The sequence below is a fragment of the Ranitomeya variabilis genome, chromosome 5 (assembly GCF_051348905.1).
Source record: "Ranitomeya variabilis isolate aRanVar5 chromosome 5, aRanVar5.hap1, whole genome shotgun sequence".
Classification (NCBI taxonomy): domain Eukaryota; kingdom Metazoa; phylum Chordata; class Amphibia; order Anura; family Dendrobatidae; genus Ranitomeya; species Ranitomeya variabilis.
The window spans coordinates 149,418,384-149,433,506 of NC_135236.1; positions in this window are offsets into that span (position 1 = coordinate 149,418,384).

The window sequence follows — 15,123 nt, forward strand, 5'->3', positions numbered from 1 at the left end:
CTGGTTGTTTACCCTGCAAGACCCATGCTACAAGGAGAACCTTGCATCTCTCTGTCCTGAGGCAGAACAGTCTACTAAATTGGTGCTAGCGGCAGGGAGCAAGTTTACTTCCCCAACTAAGAAGGAGAGGCGAGTGAGACACACATCAGGTACAGCAGAGGCACTCTGTCAAAAGCCTGGGCCAATTTCATGACACCCTCCCAGTAACCAGGCCCTGATGATCAGGTATTTTCTTGACAAGGGGGGAAAGTTTCTAAAGGTGGTCAAGCAATACCTGGTCGACATAACCAGCGTACTCCCTAATTCCTCTGCAACCTTCAACTATTGGGTCTCAAAGCTGGAAACCTTGTATGAGCTGTCTCTTAGAGTTGGAGGTGTTGGGCTGCCCTGCTGCTAGCGTCTTATTGAGCGTGTTTTTAGTGTCGCCTGGAAGTTCACAACAGACCAGTACTTTCAACTGTGAACAGAAAATGCTGACACGCTTACTCTGTCAAAAAATGATAAAGCCTGGATTAGCCCCGACTTTTCCACACCACCAGATAACAGTAGCACTTAAAGTGTTTTTAAACTTTAATATTTGAATGAAGCCCTCCAGTTGTTGCCTTAAAGGTTCTATGGATTATTATTATTATTTATTTCTATAGCACCATTAATTCCATGGTGCTGTACATGAGACGGTGTTACATCAAAATACAAATATCACTTACAGTAAACAAAACTAACAATGACAGATTGATACAGAGGGGAGATGACCCTGCCCTTGCAGGCTTACATTCTACAGGATTGTGGGGAAGGAGACAGTAGGTCAGGGATACACCATTGAAGGCACCAACTGTAGTGCCTCATTCAAGTATTGTGAACAAAGTGTAGTTGTGATACTCCCACTCTCATAAAAGCTCTGCCCACAATGCAAAGCCTGCATGCAATTACAAGCAGGGTCATCATACAACCTTGAAGGCACCAAGTGAAGCACCTCATAAAAAAATTAGCAAAGTGTATTCATGGAACTCCTACACTCAAAAGCTCTGCACATAGTGCAAAACCTGCATAAAATTACAAGAAGGGTCATCAATACATCCTTGAAAGCACCAAGTGGGGAGCCTTATTTAAAAAAAAATTGACAAGTTCTCTTGATGTACTCCTACACTCAAAGTCCAAAGCCTGGAAAAATGGATGACCCTGCTTGTAATTATTGGCAGGCTTTGAACTTAGTGCACAGCCTTTATGAGTCTACAAGTACCACTACATGACAATTTGAACTTAATGTGCATGAGGTTCTCTTTTGTATCTAATACAGGGTGTATCTGAGACCCTCTTCCATTTCCATCTAACTTTTGGCAGTTCTTGTTTCCTTCATACATTTGATCCCTTGCTGGTTTTGTAAGTTTGCCCACTGACAAAGACATTTTAACATTGAAAGATGGAATATCAAAAATAAAATCCACAAAATCACATTGTATAAATTATATAAATATGTTTGCATTTTGCAGTGAGAAATAAGTATTTGATTCCCTACCAAACCATTAATAGTTCTGGCTCCTACAGACCAGTTATATGCTTCTAATCAACGCGTTACCTGCATTTAAGACAGCTGTCTTACATAGTCACCTTTATAAAAGACTCCTGTCCACAGACTCAATTGATCAGTCAGACTCTAACCTCTACAACATGGGCAAGACGAAAGCTTTCTAAGGATGTCAGCGACAAGATAATAGACCTGCACAAAGCTGGTATGGGCTACAAAACCATAAGTAAGACGCTGGGTGAGAAGGAGACGACTGTTGGTGCAATAGTATTAAAATGGAAGAAATACAAAATGACTGTCAATCAACATCGATGTGGGGTACCATGCAAAATCTCACCTCATGGGGTATCCTTGATTATGAGGAAGGTGAGAGATCAGCGTAAAACTACACTGGGGGAACTTGTTAATGATGTCAAGGCAGCTGGGATCACAGTCACCAAAAATACCATTGGTAACAGATTACGCTGTAAAGGTTTAAAATCCTGCAATGCCCGCAAGGTCGCCCTGCTTAAGAAGGCACATGTGCAGGCCCGTCTGAAGTTTGCCAATGAACACCTGGATGATTCTGTGAGTAATTGGGAGAAGGTGCTGTAATCAGATGAGACAAAAATTTAGCTCTTTGGCATTAACTCAACTTGAAGTGTTTGGAGGAAGAGAAATGCTGCCTATGACCAAAAGAACACTGTCCCCACTGTCAAGCATGGAGGTGGAAACATTATGTTTTGGGGTTGTTTCTCTGCTAAGGTCACAGGAGGTGGAAACATTATGTTTTGGGGTTGTTTCTCTGCTAAGGTCACAGGACTGCTTCAACGCATCAATAGGAGAATGGATGGAGCCATGTACCGTAAAATCCTTCCATCTGCAGGACATTAAAAATGGGTCGTGGCTGGGTCTTCCAGCAAGAAAATGACCCAAAACATACAGCCAAGGCAACAAAGGAGTGGCTCAAAAAGAAGCACATTAAGGTCTTGGAGTGGCTTAGTCAGTCTCCAGACCTTAATCCCATACTTATGGAGGGAGTTGAAGCTCCGAGTTGCCAAGCGACAGCCTCAAAATCTTAATGATGTAGACTTGATCTGCAAAGAGGAGTAAACCAACATTCCTTCTGACATGTGCGCAAACCTCATCATCAACTACCAAAAATGTCTACTGCTCTGCTGTGCTTGCCAACAAGAGTTTTGCCACCAAGTATTAAGTCTTGTTTTCCAGAGGGATCAAATACCGTATTTTTCGGCGTATAAAAGGACTGGGCGTATAAGACGACCCCCAACTTTTCGGGGGTCATCTTATACACTGGGTATCGTCTTATACGGCGTGTGCAGGGAGCAGTCCCGGATGGTTCTCCAGACCCTGGGAACCATCCGGGAACGCTCCCTGCACATGCCGTACCCAGCGTATAAGACGACCCCCGACTTTTGAAATTTTCAGGAGTTAAAAAGTCGTCTTATACGCCTGAAAATACGGTACTTATTTCTCACTGCAAAATGCAAATAAATTTATATAATTTATACAATGTGATTTTCTGGATTTTATTTTTGATATTCTATCTCTCAATGTTAAAATTAACCTACCCTTAAAATTATAGACTGTTCATGTCTTTGGCTAGGTTCACATTAGCGTTTCTGTGTGCAGCGTATCATCTGCATGCGCAAACGCATGCCAAAATGCATGCAAAAGCATGCTTACGCCTGCACATCATCCTGCGCATGATGCAAACAAAAACGCTGCGTGTGCATGCGTTTAAATGCTTTTTGGCATGTGATTGCATTTTTATGCGCATGGTAGAGGCGGTGACATCATTTTCTGGACATGCGCAGTCTAAAGTACCCATGCGTATTGAACGCATGTGTACGCATGTACTTGAGTACCAATGCGTTCCCATAGACAGTCATGCGCTTTTTTGATGCAATCATCTGCAATCGTCCGCATGCGGACGATTGCGCAATATTTGACGCCTCAAAAAATGCAACATGTTGCGTTTGCCGGACACCACCACACACCGCGAAATGACGCATCCGCATGCAAACGCATTCAAAAGCATTAATAATAAGGAGAAATCAAGAGTTTTTGCGTATAAAAATATATATATTTTATTACATATAAAAATATGATGTTAACAAATATTCATCGTTACAATAGTATAAAGACAATATGTCAAATGTATGGAAAAAAAATGATCCAACTCGGTGATAGCGCAGCGTGATCACTAACAAAGGGCTGACAATGTGCCAAGAATCCAAACAATTACTAACTGCCTAAATTGGCGTGTACAAAGTAGCACCAAATGCTCTTATTTAAATAAGTGTGGCTGAAGTCAGGATATAATAATCCTAACAGCGCTAATCTAGTGACGGTAAGTATCACACTTAAAATCAAATAAGGAACCACACATGTAAAGTAGTAAAATATAAGAGTTATTTACCCATGCTTAAAGATGTCAGACCTGGGAGCGATCACTCTCCCCGACGCACGTTTCGCGAGAAAGATTCTCGCTTCCTCAAAGGGGCGATGAATATTTGTTAACATCATATTTTTATATGTAATAAAATATATATATTTTTATACGCAAAAACTCTTGATTTCTCCTTATTATTAATGCAAATTTTGAGTTTAGTATATTTATTTGGATTTATATTGCTGGTTTCTTTTTATGCATTCAAAAGCATGTCCCTGCACACACCATGTTAAAGATATGTACACATGATGCATGCGGATGTATGCGGATCATACGTTGCGCAGAGAAACGCTAATGTGAACCCAGCTAATGTGAACCCAACATTTTTTTTCCCCGTGAAACTCCAATTTCTTGTGATTTACCTGTATGATATTCTAATTTTCCCACTCAATTTGCACTTTCACCAGAAACATGTCAGTGTGGTGTTACAAAGGTTGAGGGAGAACTCCACAGGTGCTTCTAACAAAATTAGAATATCATCAAAAAATTAATTTATTTCAGTTCTTCAGTACAAAAAGTGGAACTCATACATTTATATAGAGTCATTACAAACAGAGTGATCTATTTCAAGAGTTTATTCTGTTAATGTTGATGATTATGGCTTACAGCCAATGAAAACCCAAAAAGTCATTATCTCAATAAATTAGAATACTTTATAACACCAGCTTGAAAAATGATTTTGAAATCTGAAATGTTGGCCTACTGAAATATATGTTCAGTATATGCACTCAATACTTGTTCGTAGCGCCTTTTGCATCAGCTACTGCATCAATGCGTCGTGGAATGGAAGCGATCAGCCTGAGGCACTGCTGAGGCGTTATGGAAGTCCAGGTTGCTTTGTTAGCAGCCTTCAGCTCATCTACATTGTTGGGTCTGGTGTCTCTCATCTTCCTCTTGACAATACACCATAGATTCTCTATGGGGTTAAGGTCATGCGAGTTTGCTGGCCAATCAAGCACAGTGATACTGTTATTTTTAAACCAGGTATTTGTACTTTTGGCAGTGGGAACAGGTGCCAAGTCGTGCCAGAGAAAATTTTTTCCATCTCTAAAAGCTTGTCGGCAGAGGGAAGCATGAAGTGATCTAAAATTTCCTGGTAGTCGACTGCGCTGACTTTGGTCTTGATAAAACACAATGGACCCACACCAGCAGATGATATGGCTCCCCAAACCATCACAAATTGTGGAAACTTCACGCTAGACCTCAAGCAGCTTGGTTTGTGTGCCTCTCCATTCTTTTTCCAGACTCTGAGACCTTGATTTCCAAATGAAATGCAAAATTTACTTTCATCGGAAAACAACACATTGGATCACTGAGCAACAGTCCAGTTCGTTTTCTCCTTGGTCCAGGTAAGATTCTTCTGGCGTTGTCTATTGGTCATGAGTGGCTTAACATAAGGAATGCAACACTTGTAGCCCATGTCCTGGATACATCTGTGTGTGGTGGCTCTTGAAGCAATGACTCCAGCAGCAGTCCACTCCTTGTGAATCTCTCCCAAAATTTTGAATGGCCTTTTCTTAACAATCCTTTCAAGGCTGCGGTTATCCTGGTTGATTGTGCACCTTTTTCTACCACACTTTTTCCTTCCACTCAACTTTCCATTAAAATGCTTGGATACATCACTCTTTGAACAGCCAGCTTCTTTAGCAATGACTATTTGAGGTTTACCCTCCTTGTGGAGTGTGTCAATGACTACCATTTCAAATGCTCAGGAAGCCTTTGCAGGTGTTTTTTGTTAATTATTATAATTTACTGAGATAATGACTTTAGTGCTTTCATTGGCTGTAAGCCATAATCATCAACATTAACAGAAATAAACACTTGAAATAGATCACTCAGTTTGTAAAGACTCTGTCATGATCCAGTCCGGGTTTTGAGTCCTGTCTGCCCTTTTCCCGGGCTGATCATGTCAAGGGTTAACTTTGCTCTGCCTCATTCTGGGCTCAGGTTTGCTATTTAGCTCTGCTGCATCCTGCAGGCAGTGTCAGTTATATTTTCTGCCTGTGGCATATCTGGCTCTGGTAATACCCTGATTGGTCCTGCTGTGCTTTCTGACCTTGCCTGTGTCTATTCCTCCTTCCCTGCCCGTCCTGTCTTAGTGTTTCCTGATTGCTTTTGGATTTCCCAGTGTTTGGCTCGGCTTTGACACTGACTTGACTTTGCCTCTGGTCACTGGTACTTGTGCCTTTTGTCTGGTATTGACCCTTTGGCTGTCCACTGACTTTGTGCTTGTTTTTTCCCTTTGTACTGTGTGACGGTCTAGGTTTTGACTCAACTTGTTTGACTATTCTGCTGCCACCTGGTGGTAGTTTTGCTGCAGCACTGCAGGTCTGCCCTTGCAGACTTCTTACTATCCTTCCACTCTATTGCCATCTAGTGGAAGTTGCAGTTACCTGCATAGCTGTAGTGTTAGATGAGTTTCACGTTTTGTATTGAAGAACTGAAATAAATAATCTTTTTGATATTCTAGTTTTGTGAGAAGCACCTGTGAAATTAGAGAAATGTGTTTTTTCTGTTTAGAAAATTTCATTCTTGGGATTTATCTTCACAGCAGAAGGGTTTAAGATGGACCCTGGGAAGGTGCAGACCATAATTGATTGGGTTCAACCTTGTAACCTTAAACCCTTTACAACGTTTTGTTGGATTTGCCAACTATTATAGGAAATTTATCAAGAGTTTTTCTCAGATTGCTAAATCTATTACTGACATTACATGTAAGGGGCGAATTTCAAGATTAGGTCACTGGATGCTATAAAGGCCTTTAAAAAATTAAATTGGTATTTCATACCTGCTCCCATTCTAGTCCAACCCGATCTCCAAGAACTTTTCATTGTGGAGGTGGATGCTTCGGGGGCCAGAACTATGACTAATCTACGTCCATTGTGCTTTTTTTATCCAAAAAATTCTCATCTGCGGAGAAAAACTATTATGTTGGGAATCGTTAATTACTTGCAGTTAAATTGGCCTTTGAGGAATGGAGGCATTTTTTGGAGGGGCGGTTCATCAAGTTACTGTGGTCACTGATGACAAGAATCTAGCTTACATTGAACCAGCTAAACAAATAACCCCCAGACAGGCCAGAATTTCCTTGGTTTTTCTCTAGGTTTAATTTCTCTATCACTTTCAGGCAGGGTTCTAAGAATGTGTGTGCTGACATGTAATCACCCAGTATCGATGCAGTTTCTCCTCCAGAACCTCCCTTCTCCATTCTCCAAAGGGTGTTGTAGTTTATTTAGCAACCAAGAAATTATTTTCATTATTTACTATTGATATGGAAATTTTTGGGTTGGATAAATTTATCCCTGTGTGTGCTGTGGCCGCTCCCAATAAGACTGAGTATTTTGAGCGCTCAAGGAATGAGACTGCACACCATGTTGTGTCAATAACATTCCATCAATACTGATACTTTATTGTACATACATAGTTTTTATGATAGCATATAGAAAGGAGTGGTTAGGGGTTGTTAGGGGTGATTAGTTAATTACCATATTGTCTAGCTCCTCTGTCATTGGTTATCTAAACATATATGGAATATTGTGATTAATGCTCATATGACTGCTGACCAAGCAACTAGAATTGAGCTCTGTATCTAGGACAAAGTTGAGACATTTGATCAGCAGTTAATACATCTGACACTGTTCCGCTTTTGGGATGAAAAACCCCATACAATCTATCTGGCTTATATTAGTTCATGTCAGCCATTTTAAACCATTGATTATAATGTATATATTAGCTGTGAGTATATGAGTATATATGATTATAGAGGAGTATACATGCAAGTGAGATCTACATGATATACATATTTCTATCACAAGCCCCCCTTAGATATCACTTGCCCTAATCCTAGCCTCCTGTCCCAAAGCGCTGCAACTCTTTTGTGCTGTCGGTGAACTGACACAAGCCTAATTCCTGCGCCCCACTCCGTACAGACTTTTCGCAAATGGGCAGTCAGGAGATCTGTCCCTAATGGGGGTTCGTTGCAATCAGTCTCTTAGTCAATAGCATGTGTAGTGAGCGATGTGTAGTCTTTATCAGGTAGGTCATCTCTTCGGTTAGGCAGGGCATCCACAACATCATTCTGGCTTGGGTGTCATCTTCTGGTAGGGGAGCTTTCTTGCAATGCGATGAGTGGATCCAAGTGGGTCTTCCCTCCAGTTTCACAGAGTTTGGTGTCATCAGCAGCACTTGAACAGGACCATCAAATCTGGGAACGAGTGGTGTTCTCCTTACAAACTTTTTTCACCAACTCCCAGTCTCCTGGCTTCTAGGAGTGAGTACCGGACACTGAATCTGGATCTGGCAATGAAGAAAAAAACTCGAGAATGGATGTTAGCAAGTTTCTTGGTGAGTTCAATTTACATAAGCAGACAAAGTATCATATTGCATAATCAGCTGCTGAGGGAAAGGATACCCCTAACCTGGGACTAGACCCAAACAAAATTTCATATGGTAACAGCTTTTCTGGGCCTCTGGGAGTGTGCCTAACACTGAGTAGTGTGATTGGGAGTGTGTAGGCCTAAGTCTGACCCTACTGCTAAATAGATCTCTCCGTGTGAGATTTGCTGTGAATGCAGGTCCCTGGTCACTCACTATCACTTCTGGGCCCCCATAGCTGCATATCTCGTCTCTGAGAGTAGCTTCTTTGCAGTAGTCTTTGCTGACTGGTTCCTCACTGGGAAAGCTTCTGGCCATCCTGAGAACATGTCCACGACCACAAGGGCATATTCGAAACCTCCACTTGGCGGCATCTGGATGTGGTCTATCTGGATCCTCTGGAATGGGTACAGTGGTCTGGCAAGACGATGTGTGGGAACTCTCTCCATTCTTCCAGGGTTGCATTTGCCGCAGGTCAGGCAGCTGCTAGTGAACTTGGCTGTTAGGGTGGGGATCCCTGGGGCGAACCAGTAAGCACCAATCAGATCATTCATCTGTGTCTTTAATCTGTGTGCGGGCCCATGTGCCCACTGGACCACGATAAGGTACATGCTTCGGGGTAAACAGGGTTTGTAGTCCATTGAGTATACCCTTCCTTCTTCATGCGCTGCTCTCTTCTGCATCCAGCAATCCTTCTTGTCCTTTGGGGCTTGCTCTTGCAGCTTTTTGAGCAGATCACAGGACGTCATTTGGTCAGGTTTCTTGTATTCAGTCGTCATGTAGTAGCCGTCCGGCTCTACGACCTCTCCCACTTCTCCATATTGTCTTCCTTTGACTGCTTATTTGGCTGCCATATCCGCCATGTTGTTGCCTCGTGCCTCTACTGTGTTTAGTTTTCCATGCGCTTTGACTTTTAGTACTGCCACCACTTTTGGAAGTTGAAGTGCGTTCAGCAGGTCCTTAATGGCTCCATGATGCTTCACGGTTGTTCCGCTTGCTGTGATGAAGTCCCTTGCAGCCCAGATGGGTCCAAAGTCGTGTGCTATGCCATGCGAGTACCTCAAATCGGTATACATTTTCTCAGTCTTGTCTTCTGCCATCTGGTAGGCCTTCAACAGCGCTATCAGTTCTGCTTCCTGGGCTGACAGACTGGGCGGCAGACTTCTGGACCACAGGATCTCTTGATTGCTGGTCACTGCACATCCCGTGTGGAATCTTCCTTCCTCATCTGCAAATCTGGAGCCATCCACATAGAGGATCAACTCTGGGTTGGTCAGTGGCTCTTCTGCCACCTCGGGTAGTCCTTCTGTTTCCTGTTGCTGATGATGCTGAAGCAATCATGGTCATCCGTCCGGAGCAAATTCAGATACCATGCAGACTTTTTATCTGAGGGTCCATATCTGTATCCCCCCTTGGGAGTGGGAGTAGAGTGGATGGGTTGAGGACTGTGCATCTGGAGATGGTGACATTGTCGGGCAGGAGTGGAGAGCACTGGAGGCGAAGATGCCTGGAGGTGGAGAGATGTTTTGGCTGGGTTTGGTTGAGGATTGCTGAGATGTCATGCAGAGCCAGGATTTCCAATGGTTTTTCCACTGATGTCAGTAGTCCTGTCCAGGAGGGCGTGTGCTGCAACTGCTGCTCTCAAGCGGGAGGAAGAGGCTCCCCTTGCAACTGGATCCAGGCGAGCTGAAAAGTAGTCCAAAAGTATCTGCTTTCCCCCCTGAAGCTGCGTCAGGACTCCAGTAGCAAGGCCTTCTTTTCTCATCAAGTAGAGATGGAATGGCTTCTCGTAGTCAGATAGGCCTAGTGCTGGCGCTGAGACTACAGAGCCTTTTAACTTCTTGAACGAACTGAAGGCCACATCTGTCTGGAGAACGGGGTCACGCTGACGTATTCACACAGAGGCTGCATTAGAATGGAAGCATCAGGGATCCAGGCTCTGCAATACGAAACTTGACCAAGGAAGGCCTGTAGCACCTTTGGAGTTGTTGGAGGAACCATCTTCTCCACTGTGGTCTTCCGGTCATCTGTCAGGCGTTTCGCCTGGTGAGCAATACAGTGTCTCTGGAACGTAACTCGCTTCAGACACCAATGGACTTTGTTCTTTGAGATCTTGCAGTGCTGCTCTGCCAGGTAGAGTAAGAGATACAAGGAATGAACTTTACACGTGTCAATGTCAATTGCACAAAGGAGTAGATTTTCCACGTATTGTAGCAGGGTTACTTCTGCATGTTCTGCGACCCAGTTGGTGAGGACTGTGGACATTGCTTTGGTGAACTGTGAAGGGCTGTTCTGGGCCCACTGTGGCATCACTGTCCATGTGTGGTGTCCCCCCTGGTGCATTAAGGCAAACAGGAACTGGTCTTCCGGATGAAGGGGAACACTGGAGAAAGCATTAGCCAGGTCGGTCACTGTGAACACTTTTTCTGTGGCAGGCACATTTGAGAGCAGAGTGTGCGGATTCGGCACAATTGGAGTTTCAAACACTGTGACGTCATTCACAGCTCTCAGGTCATGTACCATTCTGAACTTGGCTGGCTCTCATTTTACAGTCTTTTTCTTGACCGGGAAAAGCGGGGTATTGCAAGGCGATGTGCAAGGAACAATGATTCCTATTTCCAGGTAGACCTTCAGTTGGTCAGAGGCAGCTTGACTCTAGGCCTGGTCTGGGCCTTATGAGGGTACAGGGTATCTGGCTTGAGGTTTTCTCACGTGCTGAGGTCCCTTAAACCATAGACTTTCTGGTACTACATCCAGTACCTCCTTGGGTAGGCCTCATCGGTTGTTTAATGTTCTTGTAGGGCCGCCAGCATGACTCTTCTTGGGTCAGGAATGAAGAAAGTGTCACAGACCCATTTTCCTGGAACACTGTGGTTGCCTTCAGCTTCTGCAGTAGGTTCGCTCCCAACAGGTTGAGTGGAAGGTCCTTGACACCACAAACTGGGACAGGATAGAGTGTCCTGGCTGAGTGCACACGCTCAGTGGCTTTGTAAGCTGAGAATGTCTGACTTGACCATCAATGCCCATGCGAGACACAGAGGATTCTGATAGGCAGGTGGGATCAGCGAGTTCCACAGGTGTCGTCACACTTCTGGCTGCAGCACGTTGGATCTGACAATGCCATCCATTTTAAGGGTAATTTAAGGTATTGGTCTTGCAGATGAAGTTTTACATGTCAGGAGCGTAGTGTCTTGCGGACCTGGCTTGCTTGCCTCTGTCCTATGGACGGGGTACTTCACTGCTTTCTGCACTTCCTCCTTGACCTGTTTCTCTGGACCAACTCTTGGGTTGCATGGGTCCAGTCTCTTCGGGGGCGTGGGTGCTTTGCACTGGTTCTGGTAGTGGCCGAACTTGCCACAGATGTAACACTTGACACTTTTTCTGTCTTTGTAGGGTGGTTGCGCTTTCAGGTCAGTGGTCACCATGAGAGGGGCCGTCTTCTGCACCCCTGGTTGGGACTCAATCCCTTTGGCTACTGTGAACAACGGCATGATGGGTACTGTAGCGGCAGGAGGGTCCGGCCTGCTGATTGAAGCTGCGGTGGTAAGATGGGGCCTGCAGGTGCATTCGTGGCGAGGCCCGGGGGTGCCATGAGACCGGCGGCTGCATCCAACCCAAGGTCTTGGGGCATTACAGGGGCTGCGGCTGCATCTGCCATCACTTCTTACCCCTGGTCTGACATAGCTTCTCCCCTTTGCTAACCTTATTGAGGTCGGTGTCTCCTCTCCGGAGTCTGCAGCGGTTCTTCCGACGTGTCGATCGGCACTTTGCAGCGTCTTCACCTCTGGCTCCCCTTCTGGCGTTCTCAGCAGCACGGCACCCATTTCCTTCTTCGCGCTCTTTGTGGTGCTATAATGGCGGCAGTTTTGGTGACAATCAGCAATAAACAGTCTCCTAGGCGCACATAAACCATTCTGCTGGGTCAGTCCACTGCTATTGACCTGTTCTTAGGCCTAGCCCCTATCAGTGGTTTCCTGATTGGTTGTCTCAGTCCATGCACAAAGGCCTGTGCCAACATTTGCCTGTGTATCTGGTCATGAATGGTGAAGCCCAAGTCTTGGAATACTTGCATTACTCCATTACTCTGCCATGAAACTTCTTTACAGACTCTATCTTGTCTTGGCTCATCATGTAAGCTGAGGGCCTGTCCGGCCAGCCTGCCTTTGGCCCACTCTCTGAGTTGTTCAGTTAGCTGTGGCCCTGACTCCCAAGCGTGTACATCTAATTCTGCTGGAAGTTTGAATTGTTCCTTCATGATTGGCCAGAGTGCATCACCTGCTTCTATTTCCATTCATGGCCCAGAGATCATTCCAGGTGGCTGCATATGTCCGCTGGTTCTGCTACATTCTTTGGTAAAATGGCATGGGATGAATCCCTGGGTCTGGAAGATTGTCACCTGACTTGAAGTGCAGTGCACATAGTGTCATGGTGGTGCCTCTATCTGCCCCTGCATTCTTGGTGCCTGTGGGTTTCTTTTCCTAGTACTGGACAGCATGTCTGATGTTCCCTCTTCATCTTCATCAGAGGAATAGTTGTGATAGCTTGTACTGGGGTCCTACACTGGCTGATATTGGACTTAGAAGTTGCTTTTTTATGTGAGGATGTCTCCCCCCTTGCTGAAGCTATGATGGATTAGGCTTATAGTTCTATGTTGGTGTGAATGTAGGCAGCTCTGACTGGTGCTGAAGTTGTACATTATCAATACATGGTGATATCATTCCTCCCCCCTCTGCACCCAGGGCTGAGCTGTCTGCTGCCTGATATGTCTGGGGGTTGCCTACTGCATTGTGTGTAGTGGGATTTTCACCTTCTTTCCCCGATATCACAACTGGCAATGGCTGGATTGTGCCAGGGACATAGAAAGGGGAACCTTGTGCTGTAAGCACCATATTGTTTGAATTGGGCGTTGGCCCAGCCAGCAACGAAGAGGAAGAAAGAGGAAGAAGAAGAAGAAGGAGGGGTTGATTGAAGAAGGAGGAAAGAGGTGTGGAGAAAGAGAATGAGGAGATAGAGAGATAGAAAGGTGTGGTAAAGAGAAACGGGGAGAATCAGGGTGTGCAGAAGGAGGTGGAGAGAGGAGGAATGGGTGTGGAGAAGGAAAAGAAGGAGGAGATAGGTGTGGTGGGGGAGTGGAGAAGGAGGAGAGAGAGAGAGAAGAGAGGGAGGTGTGGAGGAGAGAAATAGAGAGGGAGAGAGAGAAGAGAAAAATGTGGAGAAAGAGGAGAGCGGGAGAGAAGAATGAGGAGAGAAAAAGTGACAGAGAAAAAGGAGGATAGAGAAGAACAAGAATAATAGAGTGGAGCAATGATGCCTTCTCCCTGTAGGGAGAGACGAGGCGCACCACATACTGTGAAAAAATAACTACCTATACCATGGATTCTGCTAAAAGCAGACTGCACTGATCCGATATCTCCCGTCTTATACACACAAAAAAAACACTTCCTGGTTTGCTCACATAACTTTCTGTACCACCTAAACGATGTAAGCTCTGCTGCTACTTCATACCATGTATTAGTATTCAGCAATTTAACATCAGCTAACTTCCCTTATTTTCCTTTCTACATCATGCCACTCCGCAGCTTGAAGTCTGCCATTCTTATGAATTTCACGTACTTTATACCTTCCAAAATTCTTCACATACTTAACACCTTCGTGTTCTGCCACTATCTGGGGGGCTGTTTTCTCATCAGGAAATAAAAAGACTCTCCTGTTGCTTGGCCACTTTGTTCCCCATGGCAAAAACAAAAAATGAAAAACACACAAAAAGGAAAAAGAAAACAACACTAAAAAAACCTCTAAAAAAAGAGTATATAAAACTCCAAAAAAAAGAACCAAAATGATCAAAAACTCAAAATTTTGATACAAAAGAAAAAACTTTAGAAAACTTTAATTAAAAAAACTATATGAAAAAAAACAATAAAAAAAAACTATATATATATTTTTCTTCTCCCCTCTCTCTGCACTCAACGCAGTTAGAGACACACACTTCCCCTTTTCGTATGCTATTGCAATCAGTGTGACTAAAATCACGTATCTGAAAACACGTATGTCGCACCAAAAATGATAGATACAATTTGTTTCACTTCTTCACAAAAAGCTACACATAGCCAGCATTGCAGCTGAAAACAGTCAGGAAAAAAAAAAAACAGATGTGACTGTGATTTACAATGCATGTCTGCTTCAGCAGCTGAAAAAGAGGAAGTTCATAAGAGAGAGAAGAGGAAAAAAAACCCAAAACTTTCTTTTACTATTTCATGCTTTTAAAGCAGCAATACTTGACAGACAGAAACAGATAGACAATCCAGGAGATGCCCTTTTTAATTCTGTGACACGTGCAGGCCGTTCTGGGAGCAGACAACTATCAATCGCACTGGCACGCATATGCCGGGTTCTACCACCCTCCGCTCCGGTCGTCCTGACTGGCCGCCGGCTACGGGAATCTGTGGCAGCCCTCAAAGCTATCACCATCCGAGCCTGGATCATGGAACTGCCTGTCCCGAGACCTCTTGTCTCTCCTATTGCACGGGAATCTGTGATAGCTTATTCAGCGATTTGACCTCCTGCTGTCTGTTACCCAGCCACCACAAACAAGTCACTTTTCCTTCCCTCTCCCGAATCTTACACAAACACAGAACACATACACGGCACACAGCAGACACCTCCCAGGGTTTGGATTCAGGCTTCGGACTTTTTACACTACCTGGGAATTGGTGACCACACCTGACCGGCAAGAGGTATAGACCCGGACTGGGCACAGGAGACTTTCAGG